The sequence below is a fragment of the Scyliorhinus torazame genome, chromosome 24 (assembly GCF_047496885.1).
Source record: "Scyliorhinus torazame isolate Kashiwa2021f chromosome 24, sScyTor2.1, whole genome shotgun sequence".
NCBI classification, from domain to species: Eukaryota; Metazoa; Chordata; class Chondrichthyes; order Carcharhiniformes; family Scyliorhinidae; genus Scyliorhinus; species Scyliorhinus torazame.
Genome location: NC_092730.1, coordinates 3,813,417 through 3,837,107, shown reverse-complemented (window position 1 = coordinate 3,837,107; position 23,691 = coordinate 3,813,417). Strand labels below are relative to the sequence as shown.

Genomic DNA, 23,691 nt, shown 5'->3' with positions numbered 1-23,691 from the left:
ACTCTGTATCTAACCCCGTGCTGTACCTGTCCTGGGAGTGTTTGATGGGGACAGTGTAGAGGGAGATTTACTCTGTATCTAACCCCGTGCTGTACCTGTCCTGGGAGTGTTTGATGGGGACAGTGTGGAGGGAGCTTTACTCTGTATCTAACCCCGTGCTGTACCTGTCCTGGGAGTGTTTGATGGGGACAGTGTAGAGGGAGCTTTACTCTGTATCTAACCCCGTGCTGTACCTGTCCTGGGAGTGTTTGATGGGCACAGTGTAGAGGGAGCGTTACTCTGTATCTAACCCCGTGCTGTACCTGTCCTGAGAGTGTTTGATGGGGACAGTGTAGAGGGAGCTTTACTCTGTATCTAACCCCGTGCTGTACCTGTCCTGGGGGTGTTTGATGGGGACAGTGTAGAGGGAGCTTTACTCTGTATCTAACACCGTGCTGTACCTGTCCTGGGAGTGTTTGAGGGGGACAGTGTAGAGGGAGCTTTACTCTGTTATCTTATCCCGTGCTGTACCTGTCCTGGGAGTGTTTGATGGGGAGAGTGTAGAGGGAGCTTTACTCTGTATCTAACCCCGTGCTGTACCCGTCCTGGGAGTGTTTGATGGGGACAGTCTAGAGGGAGCTTTACTGTGTTATCTAACCCCGTGCTGTACCTGTCCTGGGAGTGTTTGATGGGGACAGTGTAGAGGGAGCTTTTCTCTGTATCTAACCCCTTGCAGTACCTGTCCTGGGAGTGTTTGATGGAGACAGTGTAGAGGGAGCTTTACTCTGTATCTAACCCCGTGCTGTACCTGTCCTGGGAGTGTTTGATGGGGGCAGTGTAGAGGGAGCTTTACTCTGTATCTAACCCCGTGCTGTACCTGTCCTGGGAGTGTTTGATGGGGACAGTGTAGAGGGAGCTTTACTCTGTATCTAACCCCGTGCTGTACCTGTCCTGGGAGTGTTTGATGGGGACAGTCTAGAGGGAGCTTTACTGTGTTATCTAACCCCGTGCTGTACCTGTCCTGGGAGTGTTTGATGGGGACAGTGTAGAGGGAGCTTTTCTCTGTATCTAACCCCTTGCAGTACCTGTCCTGGGAGTGTTTGATGGAGACAGTGTAGAGGGAGCTTTACTCTGTATCTAACCCCGTGCTGTACCTGTCCTGGGAGTGTTTGATGGGGGCAGTGTAGAGGGAGCTTTACTCTGTATCTAACCCCGTGCTGTACCTGTCCTGGGAGTGTTTGATGGGGACAGTGTAGAGGGAGCTTTACTCTGTATCTAACCCCGTGCTGTGCCTGTCCTGGGAGTGTTTGATGGGGACAGTGTACAGGGAGCTTTACTCTGTATCTAACCCCGCGCTGTACCTGTCCTGGGAGTGTTTGATGGGGACAGTGTAGAGGGAGCTTTACTCTGTATCTAACCCCGTGCTGTACCTGTCCTGCGAGTGTTTGATGGGGACATTTCTATCTTGTGCAACCTCCTTGGGTCATGGTCATGTATAGTTTCACCCTCCTGTACCCAACACAGTGACCTGTTCTTCATCCAAGATTGTGTATCAGTGGCTATTCGGTTAATGGAGGATTCACAAACAAGCCTAATCCAAGAACATTCTGGCAAAACGTGGGGTTTTCGGACATTTTATATCGACTCAAGTTGAATGCTCTTCTATCCCAAGAGGATCTCGAATCACAGTAGTGTTAGCCCAGCTGATTATCCCCCACGGATGTGTTTGTCAGAATAATATCACCAATCCAGTGGCTCTCTTGTTACACAAACATTTTACTCTTCAAACTGGAGGATGCACCAGGGGTGTGATTCCTGCCCCTCCCCACTCGCTCTTGCTGGATGGCGAGTTCCACGCACCTCGCTACCTCGGACTAGCGAGGGGGTGGCTGAGGAAAGGTCAGCACACGGAGGCTGTAACCCCCGACCCCTCAGACTCCACCTCCGGCTGGCGGAGACCTTTCTGTCTTTTCAGTGAGGGCAGCTCGCGCCCCCTGGAATTGATACCAGCCCAGAGGGGGGGTGTGAGCGGGGATCAAACCCCGGAGGCAAGGGCTGGAGGCCGAGGAGGACCTCAGCCCCTCTGACAGTCTCGGCTGGTGGGTTAGTTCGGGAGTAAGTGGGGGGGGGGGGGGTTTGTACAGTTCCCTCGGCATTGCTGCCAATATTAATTGTCCCCGCCCCCCCAATGCCATATTGGAACAGGCCCCGCAAGGTCACTCAGCAGGAGGGGATGTGTGCGTGGGCCAGACGTGACTGGTGGCCAGTGAGGATGACTCCTGCGTGCGGGGCGGGACACCCATCTCCGCTGCCAGCCACCTGCCAGAAATCCACCTTGGCAATGGCGGCAATTTTCTTGTTCCACTCATCCACCACCATCACCTTCTCGGCCAGCGTCAAGCCCATGGTGTCCTGGTGTTTCTGCTGGATGTGCCTCTTGATGGTGCTGAGTTTGAGTGTGGCCAGGGTGCTGCCACACACCATGCAGACCAGTCCGTGTCTCCCCTGGTCGTAGTCCATCAGATACTCCAGCCTCCAGCGCTCCTGGTAATTACGCCAGTGGTCCCGCCCTGGGACCCGGCCACGCATTGTCCGTGCTGGCGAGCTCAGCTCCTGCTCCTCCACACACACTTCGATTTCTGCCGGAGTACTGTCCCCGGGGCACTCTCCATCCCAGTCCGGATCCACACACTTGGCAAAGTCCGTCTCTGGATTGTCACCTGCCGTGTAAAAAACAGACCATCAGAGAGAATAGGATCAAATTACAGCGCCTTCAACCGGGTCAAACTTCCCAACATACTGCACCCGAGTGGGAATCAGACACACTGTGTCACACTGAGATACTGCACCCGAGTGGGAATCAGACACACTGTGTCACTGAGATACTGCACCCGAGTGGGAATCAGACACACTGTCACACTGAGATACTGCACCCGAGTGGGAATCAGACACACTGTGTCACTGAGATACTGCACCCGAGTGGGAATCAGACACACTGTGTCACACTGAGATACTGCACCCGAGTGGGAATCAGACACACTGTGTCACTGAGATACTGCACCCGAGTGGGAATCAGACACACTGTGTCACACTGAGATACTGCACCCGAGTGGGAATCAGACACACTGTGTCACTGAGATACTGCACCCGAGTGGGAATCAGACACACTGTGTCACTGAGATACTGCACCCGAGTGGGAATCAGACACACTGTGTCACTGAGATACTGCACCCGAGTGGGAATCAGACACACTGTGTCACACTGAGATACTGCACCCGAGTGGGAATCAGACACACTGTGTCACTGAGATACTGCACCCGAGTGGGAATCAGACACACTGTCACACTGAGATACTGCACCCGAGTGGGAATCAGACACACTGTGTCACTGAGATACTGCACCCGAGTGGGAATCAGACACACTGTCACACTGAGATACTGCACCCGAGTGGGAATCAGACACACTGTCACACTGAGATACTGCACCAGAGTGGGAATCAGACACACTGTCACACTGAGATACTGCACCCGAGTGGGAATCAGACACACTGTCACACTGAGATACTGCACCCGAGTGGGAATCAGACACACTGTCACACTGAGATACTGCACCCGAGTGGGAATCAGACACACTGTGTCACACTGAGATACTGCACCCGAGTGGGAATCAGACACACTGTGTCACTGAGATACTGCACCCGAGTGGGAATCAGACACACTGTCACACTGAGATACTGCACCCGAGTGGGAATCAGACACACTGTCACACTGAGATACTGCACCCGAGTGGGAATCAGACACACTGTGTCACACTGAGATACTGCACCCGAGTGGGAATCAGACACACTGTCACACTGAGATACTGCACCCGAGTGGGAATCAGACACACTGTGTCACTGAGATACTGCACCCGAGTGGGAATCAGACACACTGTGTCACTGAGATACTGCACCCGAGTGGGAATCAGACACACTGTGTCACTGAGATACTGCACCCGAGTGGGAATCAGACACACTGTCACACTGAGATACTGCACCCGAGTGGGAATCAGACACACTGTCACACTGAGATACTGCACCCGAGTGAGAATCAGACACACTGTGTCACACTGAGATACTGCACCCGAGTGGGAATCAGACACACTGTCACACTGAGATACTGCACCCGAGTGGGAATCAGACACACTGTCACACTGAGATACTGCACCCGAGTGGGAATCAGACACACTGTGTCACACTGAGATACTGCACCCGAGTGGGAATCAGACACACTGTGTCACACTGAGATACTCCACCCGAGTGGGAATCAGACACACTGTGTCATACTGAGATACTGCACCCGAGTGGGAATCAGACACACTGTGTCACACTGAGATACTGCACCCGAGTGGGAATCAGACACACTGTCACACTGAGATACTGCACCCGAGTGGGAATCAGACACACTGTGTCACTGAGATACTGCACCCGAGTGGGAATCAGACACACTGTGTCACACTGAGATACTGCACCCGAGTGGGAATCAGACACACTGTCACACTGAGATACTGCACCCGAGTGGGAATCAGACACACTGTGTCACTGAGATACTGCACCCGAGTGGGAATCAGACACACTGTGTCACACTGAGATACTGCACCCGAGTGGGAATCAGACACACTGTGTCACACTGAGATACTGCACCCGAGTGGGAATCAGACACACTGTCACACTGAGATACTGCACCCGAGTGGGAATCAGACACACTGTCACACTGAGATACTGCACCCGAGTGGGAATCAGACACACTGTCACACTGAGATACTGCACCCGAGTGGGAATCAGACACACTGTCACACTGAGATACTGCACCCGAGTGGGAATCAGACACACTGTCACACTGAGATACTGCACTCGAGTGGGAATCAGACACACTGTGTCACTGAGATACTGCACCCGAGTGGAAATCAGACACACTGTGTCACTGAGATACTGCACCCGAGTGGGAATCAGACACACTGTGTCACTGAGATACTGCACCCGAGTGGGAATCAGACACACTGTGTCACTGAGATACTGCACCCGAGTGGGAATCAGACACACTGTCACACTGAGATACTGCACCCGAGTGGGAATCAGACACACTGTGTCACTGAGATACTGCACCCGAGTGGGAATCAGACACACTGTGTCACTGAGATACTGCACCCGAGTGGGAATCAGACACACTGTGTCACTGAGATACTGCACCCGAGTGGGAATCAGACACACTGTGTCACTGAGATACTGCACCCGAGTGGGAATCAGACACACTGTCACACTGAGATACTGCACCCGAGTGGGAATCAGACACACTGTCACACTGAGATACTGCACCCGAGTGGGAATCAGACACACTGTCACACTGAGATACTGCACCCGAGTGGGAATCAGACACACTGTGTCACACTGAGATACTGCACCCGAGTGGGAATCAGACACACCGTGTCACTGAGATACTGCACCCGAGTGGGAATCAGACACACTGTGTCACTGAGATACTGCACCCGAGTGGGAGTCAGACACACTGTCACACTGAGATACTGCACCCGAGTGGGAATCAGACACACTGTCACACTGAGATACTGCACCCGAGTGGGAATCAGACACACTGTGTCACACTGAGATACTGCACCCGAGTGGGAATCAGACACACTGTGTCACACTGAGATACTGCACCCGAGTGGGAATCAGACACACTGTGTCATACTGAGATACTGCACCCGAGTGGGAATCAGACACACTGTGTCACACTGAGATACTGCACCCGAGTGGGAATCAGACACACTGTCACACTGAGATACTGCACCCGAGTGGGAATCAGACACACTGTGTCACTGAGATACTGCACCCGAGTGGGAATCAGACACACTGTGTCACACTGAGATACTGCACCCGAGTGGGAATCAGACACACTGTCACACTGAGATACTGCACCCGAGTGGGAATCAGACACACTGTGTCACTGAGATACTGCACCCGAGTGGGAATCAGACACACTGTGTCACACTGAGATACTGCACCCGAGTGGGAATCAGACACACTGTGTCACACTGAGATACTGCACCCGAGTGGGAATCAGACACACTGTCACACTGAGATACTGCACCCGAGTGGGAATCAGACACACTGTCACACTGAGATACTGCACCCGAGTGGGAATCAGACACACTGTCACACTGAGATACTGCACCCGAGTGGGAATCAGACACACTGTCACACTGAGATACTGCACCCGAGTGGGAATCAGACACACTGTCACACTGAGATACTGCACTCGAGTGGGAATCAGACACACTGTGTCACTGAGATACTGCACCCGAGTGGAAATCAGACACACTGTGTCACTGAGATACTGCACCCGAGTGGGAATCAGACACACTGTGTCACTGAGATACCGCACCCGAGTGGGAATCAGACACACTGTGTCACTGAGATACTGCACCCGAGTGGGAATCAGACACACTGTCACACTGAGATACTGCACCCGAGTGGGAATCAGACACACTGTGTCACTGAGATACTGCACCCGAGTGGGAATCAGACACACTGTGTCACTGAGATACTGCACCCGAGTGGGAATCAGACACACTGTCACACTGAGATACTGCACCCGAGTGGGAATCAGACACACTGTCACACTGAGATACTGCACCCGAGTGGGAATCAGACACACTGTGTCACTGAGATACTGCACCCGAGTGGGAATCAGACACACTGTCACACTGAGATACTGCACCCGAGTGGGAATCAGACACACTGTGTCACTGAGATACTGCACCCGAGTGGGAATCAGACACACTGTGTCACTGAGATACTGCACCCGAGTGGGAATCAGACTCACTGTCACACTGAGATACTGCACCCGAGTGGGAATCAGACACACTGTCACACTGAGATACTGCACCCGAGTGGGAATCAGACACACTGTCACACTGAGATACTGCACCCGAGTGGGAATCAGACGCACTGTGTCACTGAGATACTGCACCCGAGTGGGAATCAGACACACTGTCACACTGAGATACTGCACCCGAGTGGGAATCAGACACACTGTGTCACACTGAGATACTGCACCCGAGTGGGAATCAGACACACTGTGTCACTGAGATGCTGCACCCGAGTGGGAATCAGACACACTGTGTCACACTGAGATACTGCACCCGAGTGGGAATCAGACACACTGTGTCACTGAGATACTGCACCCGAGTGGGAATCAGACACACTGTGTCACTGAGACACTGCACCCGAGTGGGAATCAGACACACTGTGTCACTGAGATACTGCATCCGAGTGGGAATCAGACACACTGTGTCACTGAGATACTGCACCCGAGTGGGAATCAGACACACCGTCACACTGAGATACTGCACCCGAGTGGGAATCAGACACACTATGTCACACTGAGATACTGCACCCGAGTGGGAATCAGACACACTGTGTCACTGAGATACTGCACCCGAGTGGGAATCAGACACACTGTGTCACACTGAGATACTGCACCCGAGTGGGAATCAGACACACTGTGTCACTGAGATACTGCACCCGAGTGGGAATCAGACACACTGTGTCACTGAGACACTGCACCCGAGTGGGAATCAGACACACTGTGTCACTGAGATACTGCACCCGAGTGGGAATCAGACACACTGTGTCACACTGAGATACTGCACCCGAGTGGGAATCAGACACACTGTCACACTGAGATACTGCACCCGAGTGGGAATCAGACACACTGTGTCACTGAGATACTGCACCCGAGTGGGAATCAGACACACTGTCACACTGAGATACGGCACCCGAGTGGGAATCAGACACACTGTATCACTGAGATACTGCACCCGAGTGGGAATCAGACACACTGTCACACTGAGATACTGCACCCGAGTGGGAATCAGACACACTGTGTCACACTGAGATACTGCACCCGAGTGGGAATCAGACACACCGTGTCACTGAGATACTGCACCCGAGTGGGAATCAGACACACTGTGTCACTGAGATACTGCACCCGAGTGGGAATCAGACACACTGTCACACTGAGATACTGCACCCGAGTGGGAATCAGACACACTGTCACACTGAGATACTGCACCCGAGTGGGAATCAGACACACTGTGTCACACTGAGATACTGCACCCGAGTGGGAATCAGACACACTGTGTCACACTGAGATACTGCACCCGAGTGGGAATCAGACACACTGTGTCATACTGAGATACTGCACCCGAGTGGGAATCAGACACACTGTGTCACACTGAGATACTGCACCCGAGTGGGAATCAGACACACTGTCACACTGAGATACTGCACCCGAGTGGGAATCAGACACACTGTGTCACTGAGATGCTGCACCCGAGTGGGAATCAGACACACTGTGTCACACTGAGATACTGCACCCGAGTGGGAATCAGACACACTGTCACACTGAGATACTGCACCCGAGTGGGAATCAGACACACTGTGTCACTGAGATACTGCACACGAGTGGGAATCAGACACACTGTGTCACACTGAGATACTGCACCCGAGTGGGAATCAGACACACTGTGTCACACTGAGATACTGCACCCGAGTGGGAATCAGACACACTGTCACACTGAGATACTGCACCCGAGTGGGAATCAGACACACTGTCACACTGAGATACTGCACCCGAGTGGGAATCAGACACACTGTCACACTGAGATACTGCACCCGAGTGGGAATCAGACACACTGTCACACTGAGATACTGCACCCGAGTGGGAATCAGACACACTGTCACACTGAGATACTGCACTCGAGTGGGAATCAGACACACTGTGTCACTGAGATACTGCACCCGAGTGGAAATCAGACACACTGTGTCACTGAGATACTGCACCCGAGTGGGAATCAGACACACTGTGTCACTGAGATACTGCACCCGAGTGGGAATCAGACACACTGTGTCACTGAGATACTGCACCCGAGTGGGAATCAGACACACTGTCACACTGAGATACTGCACCCGAGTGGGAATCAGACACACTGTGTCACTGAGATACTGCACCCGAGTGGGAATCAGACACACTGTGTCACTGAGATACTGCACCCGAGTGGGAATCAGACACACTGTCACACTGAGATACTGCACCCGAGTGGGAATCAGACACACTGTCACACTGAGATACTGCACCCGAGTGGGAATCAGACACACTGTGTCACTGAGATACTGCACCCGAGTGGGAATCAGACACACTGTCAAACTGAGATACTGCACCCGAGTGGGAATCAGACACACTGTGTCACTGAGATACTGCACCCGAGTGGGAATCAGACACACTGTGTCACTGAGATACTGCACCCGAGTGGGAATCAGACTCACTGTCACACTGAGATACTGCACCCGAGTGGGAATCAGACACACTGTCACACTGAGATACTGCACCCGAGTGGGAATCAGACACACTGTCACACTGAGATACTGCACCCGAGTGGGAATCAGACGCACTGTGTCACTGAGATACTGCACCCGAGTGGGAATCAGACACACTGTCACACTGAGATACTGCACCCGAGTGGGAATCAGACACACTGTGTCACACTGAGATACTGCACCCGAGTGGGAATCAGACACACTGTGTCACTGAGATGCTGCACCCGAGTGGGAATCAGACACACTGTGTCACACTGAGATACTGCACCCGAGTGGGAATCAGACACACTGTGTCACTGAGATACTGCACCCGAGTGGGAATCAGACACACTGTGTCACTGAGACACTGCACCCGAGTGGGAATCAGACACACTGTGTCACTGAGATACTGCATCCGAGTGGGAATCAGACACACTGTGTCACTGAGATACTGCACCCGAGTGGGAATCAGACACACCGTCACACTGAGATACTGCACCCGAGTGGGAATCAGACACACTATGTCACACTGAGATACTGCACCCGAGTGGGAATCAGACACACTGTGTCACTGAGATACTGCACCCGAGTGGGAATCAGACACACTGTGTCACACTGAGATACTGCACCCGAGTGGGAATCAGACACACTGTCACACTGAGATACTGCACCCGAGTGGGAATCAGACACACTGTGTCACTGAGACACTGCACCCGAGTGGGAATCAGACACACTGTGTCACTGAGATACTGCACCCGAGTGGGAATCAGACACACTGTGTCACACTGAGATACTGCACCCGAGTGGGAATCAGACACACTGTCACACTGAGATACTGCACCCGAGTGGGAATCAGACACACTGTGTCACTGAGATACTGCACCCGAGTGGGAATCAGACACACTGTCACACTGAGATACTGCACCCGAGTGGGAATCAGACACACTGTGTCACTGAGATACTGCACCCGAGTGGGAATCAGACACACTGTCACACTGAGATACTGCACCCGAGTGGGAATCAGACACACTGTCACACTGAGATACTGCACCCGAGTGGGAATCAGACACACTGTCACACTGAGATACTGCACCCAAGTGGGAATCAGACACACTGTGTCACTGAGATACTGCACCCGAGTGGGAATCAGACACACTGTGTCACTGAGATACTGCACCCGAGTGGGAATCAGACACACTGTGTCACACTGAGATACTGCACCCGAGTGGGAATCAGACACACTGTGTCACACTGAGATACTGCACCCGAGTGGGAATCAGACACACTGTGTCACTGAGATACTGCACCCGAGTGGGAATCAGACACACTGTCACACTGAGATACTGCACCCGAGTGGGAATCAGACACACTGTGTCACACTGAGATACTGCACCCGAGTGGGAATCAGACACACTGTCACACTGAGATACTGCACCCGAGTGGGAATCAGACACACTGTGTCACACTGAGATACTGCACCCGAGTGGGAATCAGACACACTGTCACACTGAGATACTGCACCCGAGTGGGAATCAGACACACTGTGTCACTGAGATACTGCACCCGAGTGGGAATCAGACACACTGTGTCACTGAGATACTGCACCCGAGTGGGAATCAGACACACTGTCACACTGAGATACTGCACCCGAGTGGGAATCAGACACACTGTCACACTGAGATACTGCACCCAAGTGGGAATCAGACACACTGTGTCACTGAGATACTGCACCCGAGTGGGAATCAGACACACTGTCACACTGAGATACTGCACCCGAGTGGGAATCAGACACACTGTGTCACACTGAGATACTGCACCCGAGTGGGAATCAGACACACTGTGTCACACTGAGATACTGCACCCGAGTGGGAATCAGACACACTGTGTCACACTGAGATACTGCACCCGAGTGGGAATCAGACACACTGTCACACTGAGATACTGCACCCGAGTGGGAATCAGACACACTGTCACACTGAGATACTGCACCCGAGTGGGAATCAGACACACTGTGTCACTGAGATACTGCACCCGAGTGGGAATCAGACACACTGTCACACTGAGATACTGCACCCGAGTGGGAATCAGACACACTGTGTCACACTGAGATACTGCACCCGAGTGGGAATCAGACACACTGTCTCACACTGAGATACTGCACCCGAGTGGGAATCAGACACACTGTCACACTGAGATACTGCACCCGAGTGGGAATCAGACACACTGTCACACTGAGATACTGCACCCGAGTGGGAATCAGACACACTGTGTCACACTGAGATACTGCACCCGAGTGGGAATCAGACACACCGTCACACTGAGATACTGCACCCGAGTGGGAATCAGACACACTGTCACACTGAGATACTGCACCCGAGTGGGAATCAGACACACTGTGTCACTGAGATACTGCACCCGAGTGGGAATCAGACACACTGTGTCACTGAGATACTGCACCCGAGTGGGAATCAGACACACTGTGTCACTGAGATACTGCAACCGAGTGGGAATCAGACACACTGTCACACTGAGATACTGCACCCGAGTGGGATCAGACACACTGTGTCACTGAGATACTGCACCCGAGTGGGAATCAGACACACTGTCACACTGAGATACTGCACCCGAGTGGGAATCAGACACACTGTCACACTGAGATACTGCACCCGAGTGGGAATCAGACACACTGTGTCACTGAGATACTGCACCCGAGTGGGAATCAGACACACTGTCACTGAGATACTGCACCCGAGTGGGAATCAGACACACTGTCACACTGAGATACTGCACCCGAGTGGGAATCAGACACACTGTCACACTGAGATACTGCACCCGAGTGGGAATCAGACACACTGTCACACTGAGATACTGCACCCGAGTGGGAATCAGACACACTGTGTCACACTGAGATACTGCACCCGAGTGGGAATCAGACACACTGAGTCACTGAGATACTGCACCTGAGTGGGAATCAGACACACTGTGTCACTGAGATACTGCACCCGAGTGGGAATCAGACACACTGTGTCACACTGAGATACTGCACCCGAGTGGTAATCAGACACACCGTCACACTGAGATACTGCACCCGAGTGGGAATCAGACACACTGTGTCACTGAGATACTGCACCCGAGTGGGAATCAGACACACTGTGTCACTGAGATACTGCACCCGAGTGGGAATCAGACACACCGTCACACTGAGATACTGCACCCGAGTGGGAATCAGACACACTATGTCACACTGAGATACTGCACCCGAGTGGGAATCAGACACACTGTGTCACTGAGATACTGCACCCGAGTGGGAATCAGACACACTGTGTCACACTGAGATACTGCACCCGAGTGGGAATCAGACACACTGTGTCACTGAGACACTGCACCCGAGTGGGAATCAGACACACTGTGTCACTGAGATACTGCACCCGAGTGGGAATCAGACACACTGTGTCACTGAGATACTGCACCCGAGTGGGAATCAGACACACCGTCACACTGAGATACTGCACCCGAGTGGGAATCAGACACACTATGTCACACTGAGATACTGCACCCGAGTGGGAATCAGACACACTGTGTCACTGAGATACTGCACCCGAGTGGGAATCAGACACACTGTGTCACACTGAGATACTGCACCCGAGTGGGAATCAGACACACTGTGTCACTGAGATACTGCACCCGAGTGGGAATCAGACACACTGTGTCACTGAGACACTGCACCCGAGTGGGAATCAGACACACTGTGTCACTGAGATACTGCACCCGAGTGGGAATCAGACACACTGTGTCACACTGAGATACTGCACCCGAGTGGGAATCAGACACACTGTCACACTGAGATACTGCACCCGAGTGGGAATCAGACACACTGTGTCACTGAGATACTGCACCCGAGTGGGAATCAGACACACTGTCACACTGAGATACTGCACCCGAGTGGGAATCAGACACACTGTGTCACTGAGATACTGCACCCGAGTGGGAATCAGACACACTGTCACACTGAGATACTGCACCCGAGTGGGAATCAGACACACTGTCACACTGAGATACTGCACCCGAGTGGGAATCAGACACACTGTCACACTGAGATACTGCACCCAAGTGGGAATCAGACACACTGTGTCACTGAGATACTGCACCCAAGTGGGAATCAGACACACTGTGTCACTGAGATACTGCACCCGAGTGGGAATCAGACACACTGTGTCACACTGAGATACTGCACCCGAGTGGGAATCAGACACACTGTGTCACTGAGATACTGCACCCGAGTGGGAATCAGACACACTGTGTCACAGAGATACTGCACCCGAGTGGGAATCAGACACACTGTGTCACTGAGATACTGCACCCGAGTGGGAATCAGACACACTGTGTTACACTGAGATACTGCACCCGAGTGGGAATCAGCCACACTGAGTCACTGAGATACTGCAGCCGAGTGGGAATCAGACACACTGTCACACTGAGATACTGCACCCGAGTGGGAATCAGACACACTGTGTCACACTGAGATACTGCACCCGAGTGGGAATCAGACACACTGTGTCACTGAGATACTGCACCCGAGTGGGAATCAGACACACTGTCACACTGAGATACTGCACCCGAGTGGGAATCAGACACACTGTGTCACACTGAGACACTGCACCCGAGTGGGAATCAGACACACTGTCACACTGAGATACTGCACCCGAGTGGGAATCAGACACACTGTGTCACACTGAGATACTGCACCCGAGTGGGAATCAGACACACTGTCACACTGAGATACTGCACCCGAGTGGGAATCAGACACACTGTGTCACTGAGATACTGCACCCGAGTGGGAATCAGACACACTGTCACACAGAGATACTGCACCCGAGTGGGAATCAGACACACTGTCACACTGAGATACTGCACCCAAGTGGGAATCAGACACACTGTGTCACTGAGATACTGCACCCGAGTGGGAATCAGACACACTGTCACACTGAGATACTGCACCCGAGTGGGAATCAGACACACTGTGTCACACTGAGTTACTGCACCCGAGTGGGAATCAGACACACTGTGTCACACTGAGATACTGCACCCGAGTGGGAATCAGACACACTGTCACACTGAGATACTGCACCCAAGTGGGAATCAGACACACTGTCACACTGAGATACTGCACCCGAGTGGGAATCAGACACACTGTGTCACTGAGATACTGCACCCGAGTGGGAATCAGACACACTGTGTCACTGAGATACTGCACCCGAGTGGGAATCAGACACACTGAGTCACTGAGATACTGCACCCGAGTGGGAGTCAGACACACTGTGTCACTGAGATACTGCACCCGAGTGGGAATCAGACACACTGTCACACTGAGATACTGCACCCGAGTGGGAATCAGACACACTGTCACACTGAGATACTGCACCCGAGTGGGAATCAGACACACTGTGTCACACTGAGATACTGCACCCGAGTGGGAATCAGACACACTGTCTCACACTGAGATACTGCACCCGAGTGGGAATCAGACACACTGTCACACTGAGATACTGCACCCGAGTGGGAATCAGACACACTGTCACACTGAGATACTGCACCCGAGTGGGAATCAGACACACTGTGTCACACTGAGATACTGCACCCGAGTGGGAATCAGACACACCGTCACACTGAGATACTGCACCCGAGTGGGAATCAGACACACTGTCACACTGAGATACTGCACCCGAGTGGGAATCAGACACACTGTCACACTGAGATACTGCACCCGAGTGGGAATCAGACACACTGTCACACTGAGATACTGCACCCGAGTGGGAATCAGACACACTGTGTCACTGAGATACTGCACCCGAGTGGGAATCAGACACACTGTGTCACTGAGATACTGCACCCGAGTGGGAATCAGACACACTGTGTCACTGAGATACTGCACCCGAGTGGGAATCAGACACACTGTCACACTGAGATACTGCACCCGAGTGGGATCAGACACACTGTGTCACTGAGATACTGCACCCGAGTGGGAATCAGACACACTGTCACACTGAGATACTGCACCCGAGTGGGAATCAGACACACTGTGTCACAGAGATACTGCACCCGAGTGGGAATCAGACACACTGTCACACTGAGATACTGCACCCGAGTGGGAATCAGACACACTGTCACACTGAGATACTGCACCCGAGTGGGAATCAGACACACTGTGTCACACTGAGATACTGCACCCGAGTGGGAATCAGACACACTGTGTCACACTGAGATACTGCACCCGAGTGGGAATCAGACACACTGTCACACTGAGATACTGCACCCGAGTGGGAATCAGACACACTGTCACACTGAGATACTGCACCCGAGTGGGAATCAGACACACTGTGTCACTGAGATACTGCACCCGAGTGGGAATCAGACACACTGTGTCACACTGAGATACTGCACCCGAGTGGGAATCAGACACACTGTGTCACACTGAGATACTGCACCCGAGTGGGAATCAGACACACTGTCACACTGAGATACTGCACCCGAGTGGGAATCAGACACACTGTCACACTGAGATACTGCACCCGAGTGGGAATCAGACACACTGTGTCACTGAGATACTGCACCCGAGTGGGAATCAGACACACTGTGTCACTGAGATACTGCACCCGAGTGGGAATCAGACGCACTGTCACACTGAGATACTGCACCCGAGTGGGAATCAGACACACTGTCACACTGAGATACTGCACCCGAGTGGGAATCAGACACACTGTGTCACACTGAGATACTGCACCCGAGTGGGAATCAGACACACCGTCACACTGAGATACTGCACCCGAGTGGGAATCAGACACACTGTCACACTGAGATACTGCACCCGAGTGGGAATCAGACACACTGTCACACTGAGATACTGCACCCGAGTGGGAATCAGACACACTGTCACACTGAGATACTGCACCCGAGTGGGAATCAGACACACTGTGTCACTGAGATACTGCACCCGAGTGGGAATCAGACACACTGTGTCACTGAGATACTGCACCCGAGTGGGAATCAGACACACTGTGTCACTGAGATACTGCACCCGAGTGGGAATCAGACACACTGTCACACTGAGATACTGCACCCGAGTGGGATCAGACACACTGTGTCACTGAGATACTGCACCCGAGTGGGAATCAGACACACTGTCACACTGAGATACTGCACCCGAGTGGGAATCAGACACACTGTGTCACAGAGATACTGCACCCGAGTGGGAATCAGACACACTGTCACACTGAGATACTGCACCCGAGTGGGAATCAGACACACTGTCACACTGAGATACTGCACCCGAGTGGGAATCAGACACACTGTGTCACACTGAGATACTGCACCCGAGTGGGAATCAGACACACTGTGTCACACTGAGATACTGCACCCGAGTGGGAATCAGACACACTGTCACACTGAGATACTGCACCCGAGTGGGAATCAGACACACTGTCACACTGAGATACTGCACCCGAGTGGGAATCAGACACACTGTGTCACTGAGATACTGCACCCGAGTGGGAATCAGACACACTGTGTCACTGAGATACTGCACCCGAGTGGGAATCAGACGCACTGTCACACTGAGATACTGCATCCGAGTGGGAATCAGACACACTGTGTCACTGAGATACTGCACCCGAGTGGGAATCAGACACACTGTGTCACTGAGATACTGCACCCGAGTGGGAATCAGACACACTGTGTCACTGAGATACTGCACCCGAGTGGGAATCAGACACACTGTGTCACTGAGATACTGCACCCGAGTGGGAATCAGACACACTGTGTCACTGAGATACTGCACCCGAGTGGGAATCAGACACACTGTGTCACTGAGATACTGCACCCGAGTGGGAATCAGACACACTGTCACACTGAGATACTGCACCCGAGTGGGAATCAGACACACTGTGTCACTGAGATACTGCACCCGAGTGGGAATCAGACACACTGTGTCACTGAGATACTGCACCCGAGTGGGAATCAGACGCACTGTCACACTGAGATACTGCACCCGAGTGGGAATCAGACACACTGTCACACTGAGATACTGCACCCGAGTGGGAATCAGACACACTGTGTCACACTGAGATACTGCACCCGAGTGGGAATCAGACACACTGTCACACTGAGATACTGCACCCGAGTGGGAATCAGACACACTGTCACACTGAGATACTGCACCCGAGTGGGAATCAGACACACTGTGTCACTGAGATCCTGCACCCGAGTGGGAATCAGACACACTGTGTCACTGAGATACTGCACCCGAGTGGGAATCAGACGCACTGTCACACTGAGATACTGCACCCGAGTGGGAATCAGACACACTGTGTCACTGAGATACTGCACCCGAGTGGGAATCAGACACACTGTCACTGAGATACTGCACCCGAGTGGGAATCAGACACACTGTCACACTGAGATACTGCACCCGAGTGGGAATCAGACACACTGTCACACTGAGATACTGCACCCGAGTGGGAATCAGACACACTGTCACACTGAGATACTGCACCCGAGTGGGAATCAGACACACTGTGTCACACTGAGATACTGCACCCGAGTGGGAATCAGACACACTGAGTCACTGAGATACTGCACCTGAGTGGGAATCAGACACACTGTGTCACTGAGATACTGCACCCGAGTGGGAATCAGACACACTGTGTCACACTGAGATACTGCACCCGAGTGGGAATCAGACACACCGTCACACTGAGATACTGCACCCGAGTGGGAATCAGACACACTGTGTCACTGAGATACTGCACCCGAGTGGGAATCAGACACACTGTGTCACTGAGATACTGCACCCGAGTGGGAATCAGACACACTGTGTCACTGAGATACTGCACCCGAGTGGGAATCAGACACACCGTCACACTGAGATACTGCACCCGAGTGGGAATCAGACACACTATGTCACACTGAGATACTGCACCCGAGTGGGAATCAGACACACTGTGTCACTGAGATACTGCACCCGAGTGGGAATCAGACACACTGTCACACTGAGATACTGCACTCGAGTGGGAATCAGACACACTGTGTCACACTGAGATACTGCACCCGAGTGGGAATCAGACACACTGTCACACTGAGATACTGCACCCGAGTGGGAATCAGACACACTGTGTCACTGAGATACTGCACCCGAGTGGGAATCAGACACACTGTGTCACTGAGATACTGCACCCGAGTGGGAATCAGACACACTGTGTCACTGAGATACTGCACCCGAGTGGGAATCAGACACACTGTCACACTGAGATACTGCACCCGAGTGGGATCAGACACACTGTGTCACTGAGATACTGCACCCGAGTGGGAATCAGACACACTGTCACACTGAGATACTGCACCCGAGTGGGAATCAGACACACTGTCACACTGAGATACTGCACCCGAGTGGGAATCAGACACACTGTGTCACTGAGATACTGCACCCGAGTGGGAATCAGACACACTGTCACACTGAGATACTGCACCCGAGTGGGAATCAGACACACTGTCACACTGAGATAATGCACCCGAGTGGGAATCAGACACACTGTCACACTGAGATACTGCACCCAAGTGGGAATCAGACACACTGTCACACTGAGATACTGCACCCGAGTGGGAATCAGACACACTGTCACACTGAGATACTGCACCCGAATGGGAATCAGACACACTGTGTCACACTGAGATACTGCACCCGAGTGGGGATCAGACACACTGTGTCACTGAGATACTGCACCCGAGTGGGAATCAGACACACTGTGTCACTGAGATAGTGCACCCGAGTGGGAATCAGACACACTGTCACACTGAGATACTGCACTCGAGTGGGAATCAGACACACTGTGTCACACTGAGATACTGCACCCGAGTGGGAATCAGACACACTGTCACACTGAGATACTGCACCCGAGTGGGAATCAGACACACTGTCACACTGAGATACTGCACCCGAGTGGGAATCAGACACACTGTGTCACTGAGATACTGCACCCGAGTGGGAATCAGACACACTGTGTCACTGAGATACTGCACCCGAGTGGGAATCAGACACACTGTCACACTGAGATACTGCACCCGAGTGGGAATCAGACACACTGTCACACTGAGATACTGCACCCGAGTGGGATCAGACACACTGTGTCACTGAGATACTGCACCCGAGTGGGAATCAGACACACTGTCACACTGAGATACTGCACCCGAGTGGGAATCAGACACACTGTCACACTGAGATACTGCACCCGAGTGGGAATCAGACACACTGTGTCACACTGAGATACTGCACCCGAGTGGGAATCAGACACACTGAGTCACTGAGATACTGCACCTGAGTGGGAATCAGACACACTGTGTCACTGAGATACTGCACCCGAGTGGGAATCAGACACACTGTGTCACACTGAGATACTGCACCCGAGTGGGAATCAGACACACCGTCACACTGAGATACTGCACCCGAGTGGGAATGAGACACACTGTGTCACTGAGATACTGCACCCGAGTGGGAATCAGACACACTGTGTCACTGAGATACTGCACCCGAGTGGGAATCAGACACACCGTCACACTGAGATACTGCACCCGAGTGGGAATCAGACACACTATGTCACACTGAGATACTGCACCCGAGTGGGAATCAGACACACTGTGTCACTGAGATACTGCACCCGAGTGGGAATCAGACACACTGTCACACTGAGATACTGCACTCGAGTGGGAATCAGACACACTGTGTCACACTGAGATACTGCACCCGAGTGGGAATCAGACACACTGTCACACTGAGATACTGCACCCGAGTGGGAATCAGACACACTGTCACACTGAGATACTGCACCCGAGTGGGAATCAGACACACTGTGTCACTGAGATACTGCACCCGAGTGGGAATCAGACACACTGTGTCACTGAGATACTGCACCCGAGTGGGAATCAGACACACTGTCACACTGAGATACTGCACCCGAGTGGGATCAGACACACTGTGTCACTGAGATACTGCACCCGAGTGGGAATCAGACACACTGTCACACTGAGATACTGCACCCGAGTGGGAATCAGACACACTGTCACACTGAGATACTGCACCCGAGTGGGAATCAGACACACTGTGTCACACTGAGATACTGCACCCGAGTGGGAATCAGACACACTGTCACACTGAGATACTGCACCCGAGTGGGAATCAGACACACTGTGTCACACTGAGATACTGCACCCGAGTGGGAATCAGACACACTGTGTCACTGAGATACTGCACCCGAGTGGGAATCAGACACACTGTGTCACTGAGATACTGCACCCGAGTGGGAATCAGACACACTGTCACACTGAGACACTGCACCCGAGTGGGAATCAGACACACTGTGTCACTGAGATACTGCACCCGAGTGGGAATCAGACACACTGTGTCACTGAGATACTGCACCCGAGTGGGAATCAGACACACTGTCACTGAGATACTGCACCCGAGTGGGAATCAGACACACTGTGTCACTGAGATACTGCACCCGAGTGGGAATCAGACACACTGTGTCACTGAGATACTGCATCCGAGTGGGAATCAGACACACTGTCACACTGAGATACTGCACCCGAGTGGGAATCAGACACACTGTGTCACTGAGATACTGCACCCGAGTGGGAATCAGACACACTGTGTCACTGAGATACTGCACCCGAGTGGGAATCAGACACACTGTCACACTGAGATACTGCACCCGATTGGAAATCAGACACACTGTCACACTGAGATACTGCACCCGAGTGGGAATCAGACACACTGTCACACTGAGATACTGCACCCGAGTGGGAATCAGACACACTGTGTCACTGAGATGCTGCAGCCGAGTGGGAATCAGACACACTGTCACACTGAGATACTGCACCCGAGTGGGAATCAGACACACTGTGTCACACTGAGATACTGCACCCGAGTGGGAATCAGACACACTGTCACACTGAGATACTGCACCCGAGTGGGAATCAGACACACTGTGTCACTGAGATGCTGCAGCCGAGTGGGAATCAGACACACTGTCACACTGAGATACTGCACCCGAGTGGGAATCAGACACACTGTGTCACACTGAGATACTGCACCCGAGTGGGAATCAGACACACTGTCACACTGAGATACTGCACCCGAGTGGGAATCAGACACACTGTGTCACTGAGATACTGCACCCGAGTGGGAATCAGACACACTGTCACACTGAGATACTGCACCCGAGTGGGAATCAGACACACTGTCACACTGAGATACTGCACCCGAGTGGGAATCAGACACACTGTGTCACTGAGATACTGCACCCGAGTGGGAATCAGACACACTGTGTCACTGAGATACTGCACCCGAGTGGGAATCAGACACACTGTGTCACACTGAGATACTGCACCCGAGTGGGAATCAGACACACTGTGTCACTGAGATGCTGCAGCCGAGTGGGAATCAGACACACTGTCACACTGAGATACTGCACCCGAGTGGGAATCAGACACACTGTCACACTGAGATACTGCACCCGAGTGGGAATCAGACACACTGTCACACTGAGATACTGCACCCGAGTGGGAATCAGACACACTGTCACACTGAGATACTGCACCCGAGTGGGAATCAGACACACTGTCACACTGAGATACTGCACCAGAGTGGGAATCAGACACACTGTGTCACACTGAGATACTGCACCCGAGTGGGAATCAGACACACTGTCACACTGAGATACTGCACCCGAGTGGGAATCAGACACACCGTCACACTGAGATACTGCACCCGAGTGGGAATCAGACACACTGTCACACTGAGATACTGCACCCGAGTGGGAATCAGACACACTGTGTCACTGAGATACTGCACCCGAGTGGGAATCAGACACACTGTCACACTGAGATACTGCACCCGAGTGGGAATCAGACACACTGTCACACTGAGATACTGCACCCGAGTGGGAATCAGACACACTGTGTCACTGAGATACTGCACCCGAGTGGGAATCAGACACACTGTCACACTGAGATACTGCACCCGAGTGGGAATCAGACACACTGTGTCACTGAGATACTGCACCCGAGTGGGAATCAGACACACTGTCACACTGAGATACTGCACCCGAGTGGGAATCAGACACACTGTCACACTGAGATACTGCACCCGAGTGGGAATCAGACACACTGTCACACTGAGATACTGCACCCGAGTGGGAATCAGACACACTGTGTCACTGAGATACTGCACCCGAGTGGGAATCAGACACACTGTCACACTGAGATACTGCACCCGAGTGGGAATCAGACACACTGTCACACTGAGATACTGCACCCGAGTGGGAATCAGACACACTGTGTCACTGAGATACTGCACCCGAGTGGGAATCAGACACACTGTGTCACTGAGATACTGCACCCGAGTGGGAATCAGACACACTGTGTCACTGAGATACTGCATCCGAGTGGGAATCAGACACACTGTGTCACTGAGATACTGCACCCGAGTGGGAATCAGACACACTGTGTCACTGAGATACTGCACCCGAGTGGGAATCAGACACACTGTCACACTGAGATACTGCACCCGATTGGAAATCAGACACACTGTCACACTGAGATACTGCACCCGAGTGGGAATCAGACACACTGTGTCACTGAGATACTGCACCCGAGTGGGAATCAGACACACTGTGTCACTGAGATACTGCACCCGATTGGAAATCAGACACACTGTCACACTGAGATACTGCACCCGAGTGGGAATCAGACACACTGTGTCACACTGAGATACTGCACCCGAGTGGGAATCAGACACACTGTCACACTGAGATACTGCACCCGATTGGAAATCAGACACACTGTCACACTGAGATACTGCACCCGAGTGGGAATCAGACACACTGTCACACTGAGATACTGCACCCGAGTGGGAATCAGACACACTGTGTCACACTGAGATACTGCACCCGAGTGGGAATCAGACACACTGTGTCACTGAGATACTGCAGCCGAGTGGGAATCAGACACACTGTGTCACTGAGATACTGCACCCGAGTGGGAATCAGACACACTGTCACACTGAGATACTGCACCCGAGTGGGAATCAGACACACTGTCACACTGAGATACTGCACCCGAGTGGGAATCAGACACACTGTGTCACACTGAGATACTGCACCCGAGTGGGAATCAGACACACTGTCACACTGAGATACTGCACCCGAGTGGGAATCAGACACACTGTGTCACTGAGATACTGCACCCGAGTGGGAATAAGACACACTGTC

The 23,691-nt window shown here is 52.5% G+C and overlaps 1 long non-coding RNA gene across 1 annotated transcript in view; it reads right to left on the bottom strand.

The window, feature by feature from the left end:
* Positions 1-1,599: 1,599 nt before the first annotated feature.
* Positions 1,600-23,691, bottom strand: part of LOC140399827 (uncharacterized) — a 39,010-nt gene continuing 16,918 nt past the window's right edge. Inside the window, exon 2 of the long non-coding RNA XR_011937894.1 lies at positions 1,600-2,699. This is a non-coding gene — a long non-coding RNA (uncharacterized lncRNA). The remainder of the gene's footprint in view (positions 2,700-23,691) is intronic.